This window comes from Chinchilla lanigera, unplaced genomic scaffold, assembly GCF_000276665.1.
Source record: "Chinchilla lanigera isolate Chin_1 unplaced genomic scaffold, ChiLan1.0 scaffold00049, whole genome shotgun sequence".
Taxonomy (NCBI): Eukaryota; Metazoa; Chordata; class Mammalia; order Rodentia; family Chinchillidae; genus Chinchilla; species Chinchilla lanigera.
In genome coordinates this window covers 5,687,607-5,702,654 of record NW_004955450.1, presented here as the reverse complement: position 1 = coordinate 5,702,654, position 15,048 = coordinate 5,687,607, and the positions used below count along the sequence as shown (strand labels likewise).

The 15,048-nt window shown below is 41.0% G+C and overlaps 1 protein-coding gene and 1 long non-coding RNA gene across 3 annotated transcripts in view; one reads left to right on the top strand and one right to left on the bottom strand.

Moving 5' to 3' along the window:
• The window catches only part of Thsd4 (thrombospondin, type I, domain containing 4), a gene marked incomplete in the record, with an annotated part of 530,583 nt that overhangs the window by 124,598 nt on the left and 390,937 nt on the right, over positions 1-15,048 (top strand).
• The window catches only part of LOC102008587, a 26,228-nt gene continuing 11,595 nt past the window's right edge, over positions 416-15,048 (bottom strand). The window contains exons 3-6 of one of the 2 annotated variants that reach the window (XR_001235879.1): positions 8,298-8,537; positions 4,736-4,902; positions 4,262-4,410; positions 416-507 (exon numbers count right to left, since the gene is read on the bottom strand). This is a non-coding gene — a long non-coding RNA (uncharacterized LOC102008587). The remainder of the gene's footprint in view (positions 508-4,261; positions 4,411-4,735; positions 4,903-8,297; positions 8,538-15,048) is intronic. The other variant, XR_262532.2, reaches the window with a different exon arrangement.

The window sequence follows — 15,048 nt, the reverse complement described above, 5'->3', positions numbered from 1 at the left end:
ATGCGTTACTATTGAAGGAAAAAGTGGAACACTTCTATTTGGATGTTTTTAAAATTATTTTTATAAAAAAGAGCATTAACACTGCATAGTAATTGGCTCTAAGTCCAGGCAGGTTCATCCCTTTCTTGGTACTGTGTTTCAGAACATAAACCCATGCAAGTAACTGTCGGGGTATTGTATATGGGAAGACGCCCGGGATGTTGCCAAAGGAATGGTTCACACTACATTTTCAGGACCCCAGTGTTAGACTTTTCAGTGAGTATTTCTCTTTGCTGAGAGACCAACTTACTTCTATAATGTGGAGGACCCAAAGTGTTTATTCTGAGCACTAATAGTACCCTGTAAATGATTACCACATCATCACAGGTTAACAAACTGTCTCAAAAACTCGTTGTCCTCTGGATCCAAGCTCCTTATGTAGCTCTCAGATGTTTTCATTGTAATCAGTTCTACCTTACAGTGGTGGAGTTCCGCAGTAGGAAAAAAATGTTTCCTCAGTATGTTTACCTGTGAATAATAAAATAGAGTAGCACATCAGTTCACAAATGCTTCTATTTATGAACAGTTTGGTTCACAAACAGAAGCAGTTAGCAAAATTTTGCTGCTGTTTGTGAACCCTGCATTGGGTGACATGGAACGTTATGGGGAAATTTGATTCACTTTGCCACCAATTCGGTTCGAGACCAGAATTGTGGAAAGAATTAAGTTGGTGAACTGAGGTGCCACTATAATTCGCCATACGTGTGCAAGTCTTTAATCTTTTCTCTTAAGAATGCTTGTTCCTCCATGAAGGAAAACAACTTTTCAACAGTAAATTTAAGAGCATGAGCTATGACCTAGCTCATAGCTAGTTCCTCATCCCCACAGCTAGTATTTAACCAGAGAATGAAGCAGACTTCCGGAGGCACTTTTGGTCAGTGTTATTGAAAAGTAGAATATTCAACCACTGGCTGTGTTTACTCCTTTCTTTTTCAAAAGAGTGTGTTGGTCTCCCTTGAAACAGTGCAACAGCCGAACAGTCTGCAGCCTCTATCCAGGTTGCCACTGTCAATGTCGGCCGCCGTTGCTGTATTTTGAGACGTAAACACCACTCTTGGTGTGAATGATAGCATGGAACAGTGATACTGTACCTGTTGACAATGGCCTCATCAGATATTTGTAACTGCGTATTTTGCATGTGATGAGCTTTCACAAACCACATCATAAACAATAACCGAAGACCATTATGTGGACTTGCCATTAATGTAAAAACCTCCCAGCTGCCCGGAAGGTCCCTCAACCATCCTTCACGTGTCTGTTAAATAGCTTCAACTGTATTAGTTCATGGCATGGTTGACTTTTTGCTTGACTATCTCTTTCAATCCAAACCAGAATAATTCACTTCTATACCACAGGGCTTCACCAAATGTTGTCTTGACTGAGCTTTAACTTCCAAACATCTTCATAAAACTGACCCTGAAGAAAGCTACAAACAATTTATGACTTCACTATTTTCCAATGAATTGTTCCAAGAACCAACTTTTCTTTTAAATTAAAAAAAATTCTAGTGATGTACATGAAATTTTTCATGTGGCTAATCTTCAGCTGTCTTTCCAACAATATCTATTTCCAGAAGTGAGATTTAGCCCTTGTATGTCTTCACAATGGCAAACTATTTGACATATATCTTGTATGGGATCAAACTGTAGTTGTTTGTTCTCAGTGTTATAGCGGGGAATTTCATGGACTTTTACTGTTTGGGGACTGTTTTGAATTTTGCCTGTTTCACATTTCTGATCATTGATATTTTAGACTTAAAGTCTTTAACAGATAATCAACATGCCTGTGAGTAGACATATTCCTGTTTGAAAAGTATGATATTTAAATTAGAGTCATAGCCACAAATAAAAAACTGATTGATACTAAAAACTGACTGCCCGAGGAATACACCAAAGAAAATGAAATACTGAAGGAACCTTTGCGTGGTTGAGTACGGCAGTGTCGGATGCTTGTATTTACAGAAGGAGATGGAAGAAAGTTCCTCATTTTATGGAATACTGTGTTAATATTTAATATTTAGAAAATTGTACTAGCATCCAAGAAAAACTGAATATAATCTGCTTATTATCCCACAATGTTTTTATAAAAACCGACAGATCTAGACTTTTATCCATTCCTATATCTGTAATAAGCATTATGGGGTAATATTAAGGTTCTTACATTCTTCTTTGATATGCATGAGGATATTTCAAAATTTAGATATTTTATATCCAAAGCAGTTCCAGACTCTACCCGAAAAAACAATCAAGCTTCACATGGTAAACAGAAATACTAGTATGTTCGTAGCCCTTGGCTAAAGAGTTTAAAATCAGATCAACTTTAAAAGTAACCTTTTGTGGGGCCAACATAACTCATTGGAACTCTTCCCACGCATTTTGGAAACTAGAATGAGTCTCTGCCATAGAAGAGTCAAGGACCGCTCCGTGGGGGAGGACAGGTTCACACACTTCTGATGCTTCGTATTTTGCTTTGATGACCTGAGCTAGTGGAACTGATGGTGCTCTTCTTGGATTGATTGTGTTAGATGTTAAGTCCAGGAAGGAATTTTTAATTCTTCTATACTTAAAAACAGAAGATTCCTATGCCTGAGGACTAATACACTTCCTCAAATCAACTTGGGAACAGCTTTTAAGAAGAAATTGATTCTTCCATAGTTGGGTAAAGTTATGTAATATATGTGTAGCGTGCTCCACAGATTTAGATGTTAAAAGGAAATCCATCAGTAGTAAACAGTGTAAAAAGAGAGAAAGACAAGTCAGAAACTTTGCCTATCCTGTTGTTTCGATCTCCTTTTGAAAGGAAGCATATATCCCCCCCGCACATACCAAGAATCAAACTCATGACCTCAGGCTTGCCAGGCAAGCACTTATGCCACTGAGCTGTATATCCCCGTCCCCAAAAGGAAGCAGCTTGAGAGCAATGGGGAAATACCAGCTTAGAATTCATACCTGTGGATTTGGCAAATGTGAATTCTGATTATCTGAGGTTAAGTAAATGAGGCAGCACTTGTCACTCACAGAGAGGGGAATTTAACTCCTTTCCCTTCCCTTCTCTGGATGGCCCTCAGGATGAGCTGAGGGATGATCCTCTCGACACCAAGCAGAGGGCAGCTTGGGGATGCATCCTGTCCCATTTTCTTTCCCCTCAACTATATTTTCCTCTTAAACCAGCTAGAGCAAGCTCTGTGCTCGCAGCAGAGCAGCTTTAAAATCCTTGGGTGATGCTGCTGCTGGAAATGTTCTCAGTTGTCTGTCATTTCAATTTCCTTCCCGTTTGTCCTATTAGTGTCTCTTTGGGATCTCTGTAGCTACCAGTGGATTGGATTGCTTTTTTAAAAAAGAAAAATCCTGTTTACAGTAACGTTCAACACTCGCAAAAACCCTGTGTTGCCAAGAAGCAGCTAAATACACTGTAATTAGATTTATTTCAGGCTTTGATTATTAAGAAGGGCAGAGATACATCATTCACCAGTGCTTAATTTAAAAAATACTTCGGTTATATAATGTCTATTTTGGTCATACCATACCAATTAGCTATCTTTTTGTTTTCCTTATAACCCATGCAGCACTTAACTTACTACAAACCTGCTGGTTCCAAATACATAACCTTGTCATCACATGTTAAAGGTGGTGAGTAGGTTTGTCTCTCCTGTCAGCTCCATTTTAATTCTTCTTCACATGTATACTCATACCATAATTGATCTGTCTGAAAAATCTAGTTTCCTTTCTTTTTCCTTTCTTAAATTAACTTTTATTTATGAACACATGCATATAATTTAAAAATCCAATAGTCCTAAAAGGCTTATAATGAAAACCAGGATTCCCCCCACATTCCATCCCCCTCCCCAGAGGCAACTGTCTTCTACTCCTTGAGCTGTTTCTTCTGGCATTTCCCTCCATATTTCTAGACAACGTGAATTATCCATTTTCGATATTCTTTCTTGGCTGTTTGTAAAATAACTGTATTTAATACTCTTACATGAACCAGTTCTCCAGCCTCTCTTCCCTTCCCCAGCCATCCTTATGTAGCTATAACTGAACTTTTAAATAGTCGTTGTTTACATTATTATAACTATGAAAGTACTGTTCACTACAGTTCTTTCATACGTTATCACATTTCTTTCTAAGTAATTCAGTCTATCTGTATTAGTCAAGGTCCTCCAGAGAAACAGAATCAAGAATATGTACATATGGAGAAGAAGATTTATTAGAAGTTGGCTCACATGTTTGTGGAGGCCAAGAAGTCCCAAGCAGGAGACCCAGGAGAGCTAATGGTATAGTTTCAGGCCAAGTCCAAAGGACTGAGATCCAGGAGCACTCAAGGTGTAAGTTTCAGTCCAGAGACTCTGGAGAAGCTGATGTCATGTCAAGTCTGGAGGCAGGAAAAGATCAGTATCGCAACTTAAACCATCAGATACGTGGACTTCTGTCTAACTCAAGGGAAGTTCAGCTGTTTTGCTCTGTGGACCTTCAGCTGATTGGACAAGGCCCATCCACTGGGGAAGACAATCAGTTTTGCTCAGTTTAGCAATTCAGATGGTGATCTCATGAGAAACACCTTTAAAGATAATGCAGAATAATATTTGACCAAATAACTGGGCACCCTGTGACCCAGTCGAGTAGACACAAAATTAACCACTACAGTATCTCTTTGGCAGTGATCAGGTGCTCAGACACATCAAATACTTCCGACTTACATTTTGCATCTTGGAGACCTTCTCTTGTGAGTCCTCCATCCCACTGCTCTTCTGGGTGTTTTGCAGGCTGAGGCAGCTTTGTGATAACCCCTCATTGCCACATCTTGGTTCATCTGCTTTCTTGATTCATTCTCTTGTTTGACTGAAGCAGATCTTCCAGTGACTTCCTGGAGAAATACGGAAGGGAAGTGTTGTTAGCATTAGCATATCTAACAATGGCATGTACTGCATCTCTCACTTGATTATAATCAAACTTATTTTATTTTATTTATTTATTTTTTTTTTGGTTTTTCTCCGGTACCGGGAACCGAACTCACGACCTTGCGCATGCCAGGCAGGCGCTTTTTGCCGCTGAGCTAAATCCCCAGCGCCAATCAAACTTATTTTAGAAATCAATGTTGGAAATCATTTGTGTCTTAGAATTCTGAATTTTGTCACTCTGTTCCAGTCTTCTGCTTGAATAATGGCATAAGACCAAGGTCATTTTAATTCTAATTGCTACCAGGTGTGGTGGTGCACGCCTGTAATCCCAGCACTCAGGAGGCTGAGGCAGGAGGATCATTGAGAGTTAGAGACCAGCCTGGGCTACAAAGTGAGCTCAAGGCCAGTCTGAACTGCTTAGTGAGACCCTGTCTCAAGGAGACTAAATAAATAAATAAATAAAATTGTAATTGCTTTGAGTGTGACATGAATTTTTCCTCTTGATGCTTATAGGGTCCTCTCTATCTCTAGCATCTTCATACTCCACAATGAGGTGCTTTAGGGTGAACCTTCTTGTATCCAATGGGACCTGTGCATACCTTTCAAACTAGAACTTCATCTTGGATGGTTTCTTTTAATATCTCTTTAATAACTTCCTCTTTTGTGTTTTTTCTGATCTTTATTTCTGAAATTCCTTTTTGGATACCACCTCAAATTTTACTGTCTTTCCTATTTACTAATTTTCTTTTTGATTCTACTGTCTGTGGAAATTGCTCAACCATTTTCTCTGTTCTCTGTTGAACTCTTAATTTTTATGATTATATGATTTCCAAAAATTCTTTCTTGTTTCCCATCATTTCTTGTCATCGCATCCTGTTCTTGTTTCATGAATGCACTACCTTAACCTCCTTACTAAGAATACCATTTTAAAATTCTTTTTATTTTCCCTTCTTCTCTCTCCACTTCCAGGATATTTTGGAGCTTGTTTTGACTCTTGTTTTGCCTCTATCAGAGGCCTTACCCAAAGGTCTTCCAAACTCTAGTGAACATTAATACTTTTTCATGCAGGCACTAAAATCCAGACTGAAAGTTCTGCTCTCTCACATGCTCACGTGTGGCAGTTGTTTCTTCTTTGTTGTTATACGGAGGACAGATTTTGAGCAGCCCCTTTAGTGGCAATCCCCCATGCAAATGGCAGTGTGTGGTTGTCTTTATCCTGAGGCTGTTCACTTTCTCGGGAGAATCTTTTAGTCCCCTGCCTGGGGAGGTCTACGTGTGGCTGGTATGCTGAGTGCCCTTCACCCTTCTCTGCTCTCCTTGTGCCTGCTTCCTGCAGCTGCAGCCCCTCCTCAGTATCTCCAGAGAATAGACTTTGTACCTGCTGGAGAGGGGATACACGGTGGTCTAGCTGTACACTGTGGGTGCCATCACTGTTTTCCATTATGAACTTAAGCTCCATCGTTCATGGCAGCTGTTCCACCAGGACAGAGCTCCCCGTGTTGGTTTCAACAGGACCCTACAGGGTGGGTACTAAGTTTGCAGCATCTGCTCTTTTCTGTCTCTTGCACCCATTTCCCCAGGCTTGCCAAAATCTTTTTATTTCCATGTATAACCTTTTTTCTCCCTTTTTCCCCCTTTTTTTCCCTGTCTGTTAAAAATACTTAATTCCTTAACTATTCAGTTGTAGAGGTTGGAGAAGGAGAAGTAAAAGCAGATAGTCTGTTGTCTCTGTTTAACCAGAAAGATCTACTTTTTTATCTGAAGTCCTGGGCAGTGTACATGGAACACAGTCCTTCCTGGTGCCTCCTGGAATAGGTGGTGGGGGTAACTGAGGCCACCATAAATCCAGGAGCAGGAGGCATTTGCTATAGTTGGACTATGTATTTATGTTCTTGTTTTAGATGTGTCTTCTCTACTCTTGTTCTGATGTTCTTTGTATTTTTTTGATCTCAGTCTTTCTTCTGTCTCCTGTGTTCTCACTTGTCTCCTGTTGCTGCTTAAATTTCTGTATCTCATTAGCCTTGTGCACCTCTCAGAAGTGAACACTCTAGTTCAGTTCTCCTTCTCCCAGCCCAAGTGTGCTCTTTCGTCTTGGGTGGAGAGCTTCTGTTGCTTCTGTCTTGTTGGTCCCCACATGACCTTTCCCAGGGGACACCTGTTAGCCCGCTTGGAGCACAGTTTCCAGGAGCTAACTTCGAAGCACACAAACAGGTTCCTTGGAGAAGTCGGGTTTCTGTTTCATCTAATAAAGCAAACAGAATGATTTCTGTTTCATGTAATAAAGCAAACACAGTGGTTTCTGTTTCATCTGCTAAAGCACAGAGAGTTATTTCCCTTTCACCTTCTCTCCTGCCACATTGACCTTAATATGCAACATCACCTGCTCAGAGCTCAGAACTCACTGAGGTGGGGTCAATATGGTGTTTACACTTTTCCTTCTATGAGAACATCTTGGTCTAAACCTTCCTCATCCTGACAGAGGCCACATGCTCTGTGTGAGGGTAGAAGCTGCTGTGACCGTCCCCAGAATGCATTCTTCTTGTGCCCCACAATGTCTGTATTCATATCAGGGGCTCAGTAATTAGTCTGTAATGTAAACGCCTGGCCTGCAATGTATGTCCTGAGTTTATCCAAGGCCCAAACAATTACCAAACATTCCTCTTAGATAGAAGGCAGATTTCTTTCCCTTGGCAAAGATGTTCTACTGTGATATATTACAGGATGTTTTACATTCTCTTGGTCTTATAATAACACCACACCCAAGCCAGCATTTGATACATTGGTGGCCACTTGGAAGGTTGTTGTTTTTGTAAATACATATTGTTCTTGGTCCAGAGCTTTCATATCTGTGAAAAAAATATACTGCAGCTTCCACCTTTCCAGAGTTTTATGACACTTGGGAATGTGGGTCCAACTGGGATTGGGGCCGGACTGAGGTGGTCGAGCAGTGCCTGGGGCAGGGGCTGTGTGTCCCACCGGTGGGAAGGGATACTGTAGTTGTGGCCTGTAGATAAACAGATGGAGCTGGCTGTCTGTGGTTTCAGGTCAGGCAGGATGGAACTCATCTGGATTACTCAGTGTATCCCTTACTGGTTGCCCCGTGATCTTGGGAGCGTGATGTCCTCCACTCTGTTTACAGATGAATGGACGAGATGAGGCTGTGGGAGGTGAAGTAGCCAGCTCAGGGTCACAATGAACTCTCAGGGCCATGTTTGAACTCAGCCCTCCTGACTCCAGCAAGCCCACGGGCCTTTCGCTGCCCTACAGCTGCTTCCTGAGCCTCCTTCCTGGATCACTGAAGCAAAACAAGCCCGCTTCCTGCTGTTTAAGGGAAAAAAGGGATTAATGGGCACTGACTCACCGAGATTGGCGACTCCAGTTGGTGCATTTCAGCAGGTCATCTTGCAGCACTTCTCTGTCTTTTGCAGAGACGCACACCAGAGGTGTCCTGGCTGTGTGTCAACTCACTTTGTGACCCCAGCTGAACCATTTCCCTCTCTGGGCTTCAGTTTTCTCATTAGGAAATAAGTACATTGGAGTTCAGTGATTCCCAAATCTTCCGGTACCTCAGAATCATCCGCAGACTTCAGAAGCAGCATCTCTACAAAGGCATATTTTACCTATCATAAAATCGACCTATTTCAAGTGTCCGAGTCAATGATTTTCAGAAAAGTCTAGTACAGCTGTCACCACAGATGAGTTTTAGAACATTTTCATTGTGCCAGGAATGTCCCCCATGTCTTGTTATTTCGCATTCCCACCCCTGTCCCAGGCCACAAGTAATCTACATATGTTTCCACAGATTTACCTCTTCTGGAAATTTTATATAAATGAAATTATGCAATATGTAGTCGGTCTACTGCATCTGGCTTTTTTTATTTAATATAATGTGTTTGTGGTTCGTTAATGTTGGAGTACGCATCAGCAATTCATTTGTCTTATTGCTCCATAGTATGCCGTGGTGCAGATACCCCACATTTTATCTGCCTGTTCATCAGCCGATGGATGTTTGGCCCCCTTGATGGAATTAGAAAGTCATGGATAATGCTGCTAGGAATATTCATGTACAAATTTTTGTGAGGACATGTGTTTTCATTTCCCTTGGGTATATACCTAGGAGTGGAATTACTAGGTCATATGCTAATAACTCTGTTTCATTTTTTAGGAAACAAACTGTTCCCCCAAATGGCTGTTCCATTTTACATTCCCACAAACATTATATAAAGGGTTTCCCTTGGGGCATTCTTAAAAAAATTCTCGTTTCTAGGCTCTACCCCCAGAGGTCTGGAGGGGGGCCCAGGAATCTGCATTTAACAAGCTCCCTAGGTGAGTCATCTGGCTAGTGGAGGTGTGTTTGAACCTACTCAGGTCAAATAACCTCTGAATCCTTCCTGAGGCCAGTTGTCCACATTAGTTTGTGCCCTAGGTCAGGACACACAGGGCTGCCAAGTGTCTTTGGTGTCTGACTTTGGGTCAGAGAAAGAGTAACGCAGAGTTGGCCCAGCATTAAAAGTCTGTGCAGCACCTGTCCTGCATTATTCTCAGTACAGGCCAATGCTTTGTGTCCCTGGCTTCACAGACATAAAGTTTTATCACAGGTTTTTATGTGTTATCACGCTGTAAAAGTACCATAAAACCAAGGGTCCAGTTTCCAGTGCATCTGAAAATGTGCTATTCCTTCAAGTCATAATCTTGGTTGCTGTTATTTTGGTAATTTGTTGAGAAGCCCCCATCCCAACCCCGCTGGTTATTAGCAGTGAGTTGATTCTTAATGGTCTCGAGACTCCATTTCCTTATCTGCAAAATGGCGTCTGTTGTGCCGACTGCTAGAGATGACCTCTGAAGTGTAACCAGAATGGAGCTTAGTGCTCTTCCTTTCCACTTTGCTGTTTCTTCCCCTGTGCCTTCTGCTTGTGTTTGCTCACCATTGGTGTAGTTTCCATTTTTTAATGAGGTGAAATTCACATAATGTAAAATTAACCAATTTCCTACACTCCCTTGTTTTAAATTATAGCTATTCCAGGCTGTATGCTTGTGGTACATCATTTTGATTTTGATTTGCGTTTCTTAAAGGACTGATGATCGACTTCTTTTCATGTGCATATCGGCCATTGTTATACCTTATTTGTAGATGTATCTCTTCAAGTCCTTTGCCTGCTTTTACATTGGGTTGTCTATCTTTTCCTTGTTTGATTGTAAGAGTTCTTTATACAGTTTTGTGTTGATTAGCAGCATGGACACATTCTGTTATTGGGTGATTTAATCACTGCACAAATATCACAGAGTGAACTTACACAAACTAAGATGGCTATGACATTACTAGAGGATATAATCTTATGGGGCTCCCATCATGTATGCAGTCTTTTCATTGACCAAAGCTTCTTTATGTATCCATGACAATATATTCTGGATACTAGACTCTTATTAGATATACAATTTGCAAAGATTTTCTCCTTCCATTCTGTTGTCTTTTTACTTCTTTGATAATATCTTTTGATTTATAAAAATTTGAATTATGAGGAAGCCTAACTCCCTATTTTTTCTTTTGTTGCTTATACTTTTGGTATCATATCTCAGGATCCATTGCCAAATCCTAAGACATAAAGATTCACCCTTGAGTTTTCTTCTAAGAGTTTTATAATATTAGTGCTTTAGTTCAGATCTTTGATCCATTTTGAGTTAGTTTTGTATAGGTGTGAGGTAGAGATTAGCTTCATTCTTCATGTGGCTGTTCAGGTGTCCTGCTACCAGTTGTTGAAGAGAATATTCTTTATTCAAAATCACTTGACTATACATACAAGGATTTTTTTCTGGACTCTCAGTTCTTTTCCATTGAGCTGTATCTCTAGGCTTTAGTTAATACTATGTTGTCTTTATTACTGTTGCTTTGCAGTAAGTTTTAAATTGGCAGGAACTTTGTTCTTCTTTTCCAAAACGCTCTTCCATTATTATCCAGTTATTTTCCTGCTAAACCAGGGCATCAGCTGTGTGCCCTATAAAATAAGCTGTGCATGTCTGTCTGTTCTAAGCACTTTTTTCTTTAATTTGATGAGGCTTCATTTCTTCTCTTCTAAGCCCTCCTAGCTATCTCCTTCTTCAATGTAACTGACTCCATTTCTCCCCCGGTCTAGTGTTTTATGGCTAATTTCTCTTCCACACTCTGGGGCAGTGATAATTTTTTGTTTCACTTCCCTGGATGGCTGGAGAAGCAAACCCTTTATTGCTGGGTCCCTGCTATGACCCTGACTTCAGGCCCCATTGTTCCCTTGAGGCCACCCATCCTGGTCAGGGCCTTCAGCCCATGGGCCCAATCAAGGGCACCCAGCTCTGCCTCTTTCACCTTCCTTACTGCCCTGACCCATTCTCTGTGAGCCCTCAGGTTTATTATAATGAGATTGACATTTTGGCAGTCTTTGCCCTAGCACACTCCCATGTCTTCCGCATGCATGTTGATCGCTTCATCAGCATTCCCATGGGAGATTAGGTAACTTGGTCCAGTGAGGAAGAGTTGAGTGAGACTCAACCCAGAACCCTCTTCTGATGTTAAGGCCCGTGGCTTTCTTCCTCCAAGGCTGTGGTTGTCTACCTCTGAAAAAGCATGGCTGTTGAATTGAGACAAATGCAAATAAGACCAGATGTGGTGGTGCACAGCTGTAATCCCAACACTCAGGGCTGAGGCAGGAGGATCACTGTGAGTTCTAGACCAGCCTGGCCTCCAAAGTGAGTTCAAGCCAGCCTGAACTGCATAGTGAAACCTGGTCTCAAAAAAACCAAAATAAAATAAAAATAAAAATAAAGAATTGAGACAAATGCAGATTTGACTCCAGCTCAGGCCCTTACAAACGCTGTAACCTTGATAGGAAACCTTGTTTCCTATCTTTTTTTTTTCCTCCATTCTCCCGCCCCTACACACGTACACACTGGAGACTAAACCCAGACCCCTCACACTGAGCCACATTTCCAACCCTTTTTAACTTTTTTTAAATTGTGAGACAAGGTCTTGTTAAGTCACCAAGTTGTCCAGACCAGGCTCAGATATGCAGTTCACCTGCTTTAGCCTCCCAGAGTGCTAGGATTATAGGCATGCACCACCACATCTGGCTGAACACAGTTCTTAAATGCTGTGAGCCTCAGGTTTTTCCTTGGTGAAATTGGGATAGTTTTGCTTACTTTGTAAAATTACTACTCAAATCGGATGAAATGAACTATGAAAGCCACTAGCCCACTGCCTGAGAGAGGTGCTGACTGTCCTTAAGCCTCCCCCGTGGTGTGGAATTTCCAGATCCCCACTCATTGCCGTGTTCCTTCTCAGATGTTCTAGCCCTGACCGTGGGCTGTCATCTGGTCCCAGAAAACCTGAGGGTAAGTAGAATAGCTGCCGCTCATTCTGCTTTCATGATGGGGGTCAGAAACCTGGGTTTGTTTGCTAGTTGTGCCATCTCACGAAGCTGCCTGGATCCTTTCTCTCCCTCTCCGCACCCCCTCCCCAGTCCCTCTCCTTTTCATAAGCAAATTAGAATTTTACAGCAAACAGAAACAGCTCCAGGCTGATAGGTTGTGTCTTCAAAAAATAAGTTGGGTGGGCAAGCACCTGTTTCCTTTGCTCCCCCTGCATGGATTTCCCAGGGCCCTGCTCCTTGACCCTCTCTTAGCCTTCATCCGGGGGACCAACATCTCCACTGTCCTGCCCTCTGCCCTGCCTTCAGTCTCTGTTCTGAGTCGTGCTTCATCCTGCTGAGCTGGTTAGCAGGATCCAGAAACACAGAGGAGAATAACTAAAAGAGGAGCGATGAGGAGGATGACTGTTTATGGAAGAGTTCTACATGCTTTACCATATTTTGAGGTTTTAGAACTTAGGTCCCCTTGTGCTGTTTATTTTGAAAATGCCTGGTTGCTTGATGGGGGCAAGCTGAGGCCTGCAGATGCTCTGTGTTCTTCTAATATTTGCTCCTCACTCTTTAGAGGAGAAATTGTGCGGGCACAGGGGAGGGAGGAAGACCTCTAGGCGCAAGGATCCCTCTGTTGGTCTGGGTGTTTCACCTCTGCTTGGGACTCAGCAAAATAAAAGCAAAATGCTTACCAGAACCCACCTTGGAAAGCATTTTGGTGACCACCTTCAGTCACTCAAGCATCTTTCTTGTTACCATGGCTACCATAAGTCTCTTAGGGGAACTTCCAACTATTTGCAAAGCCCTCCTTGAAAGTTCCAGAAAATAGCATCTTCTATCTCTAGTTAGGTTTTCCTTACTTCTAGAGGCTTTCAGAGCTGCCCAGGGATGGCAGAGCACTCAGGAGGGTTGGATCCATGCTGACTGTTAGGCATTGGTTTGGCTGATATTCTAGATTGGGTGTTGTATTTGTAAAAGTCTCTTGTTGCTTTTCCCACTAAGTCCTTCAGCTCATAAGCAGACAAAGAGTTCAGCTTTTAAAACCCACTAACACGTATCAAGAAATTCTCCATGAAAATACTGAGAGTAAAAATTGCCAGTAAAAATCTAGAGGGTATAACATGTTCTTTTTGATTGCTTTGTCTGGTTTACACTCTCTGTTTAACATCTGGCTGGAGAACAGTATACAAGAACCCGATTAAGTTCCAAATTAAGAAATTACAAGCAAGATAGTAAAATAAATGGATTGTACTGGCAGGTTCTGAGAGAGCATCACCGTGCCCTGGATAAACATCTTCCCAAGGAACTGCCTCTCAGCTCCTGAAATTGCAGCCAGAAGCTTCTTTCTGTTCTGAAATTCTACCGTAATCTAAAAGAATGCCTATTTAGTTCCCTTTTAGGCCACAAGGATTTGCTAAAGTAGAAGGTACAGTTTGGCCAGAGAGCATTTTGTTTTAAATAACCTGGGCCTTTGCTACAGCGCAAAGGGACAGTTTTTCTGCCCTGAGATATTTCCCTCCAATTATTAAGTGTGTGGGGGGAGGAATTTGGTTACTTTTTTTTTAAAAGCAGGAATAGGGACCAAAGAAAGTTAAGAGAAAAAATCAGCTCTGATTCTATCATTCATAAATAATTGCCACTAACATTTTGTATTACATAGTTGCTTATCCTGCCTTTCTGCATTGAGCAATAAATATATTGTAAATAGCCTTTACCCCAACAAAGACAGATCTAAATCATGAATTTTAGTGGCTTAAAGTACCTCATTTAATAGATTAGTTACACTATATTTTTTAGTCACCTACTGATGCCTATCTAGATTTTTCGTAGGCTGTTAGCTGTTTTAAACACTGTTTTAGTGACTGTCTTTGAACATATACTTCCGTTGGAAATAATTACGCTTTTCCATCATAGCTATTCTAATGGTAAAAAATTACATGTCTTAATTTCTTCTTTGAGCACCTTTGCGTGTTTTCTGGTCATTTATGTTTTCTCTTTTTATGCATTGTTTGATGTTGTTGTTGGGGTTTTTTTTTTTTTTGGTTTTGCTAATTAAAACTGTTTATATTTTTATAAACCTTTTATTTACCCTCATTTGTAGGGTGCTTCATTCTCTTCAGACTTCTTTCCTGGCTCTGAATTTTCCCAGTTTTTTTTTTTAATAGGAAAAGGTACAGTGCAATTGATTTTTGGGGGGTCCTGGAGCATGGCTAGAGCCTGACCTCCAGCCCTAGAGAGTGGTGTGGTTGGTATGGGTGGGATCACTGCTCTAGTCCACAATGATAGTTCCACATACTTCTATAGATATGTATTTTCATCTAGTTTGTCCTGTAGATATATTTTTCACTATCTCACTGAAGAATTTCTGTCTATGTTTTATTCTGCCTTTTTAAAATTTCACGTTACATCATAAGCAATTTTATTGATTTTTTTTTCTTTAGCAGTCGTCATTTTAGGACTACACATACTGATTGTATCAATAATATGTTTAAAATGTATCTTACCAGGGAACAATGATTTTGGTAGGAGGCAACCCAGCATCGTGACTGCAATCTTTACCTCTCGTTTTAGACAGTCTGGGATTGGTTTACTAAATCTGCACATTAGGGGCCGGAGATCTAGCTCAGCGGCATAAGTGCTTGTCTGGCAAGCGTGAGGTCATGAGTTTGATTCCTGGTACCAATAAATAAATAAATAAATAAATAAATAAATAAATAAATAAAT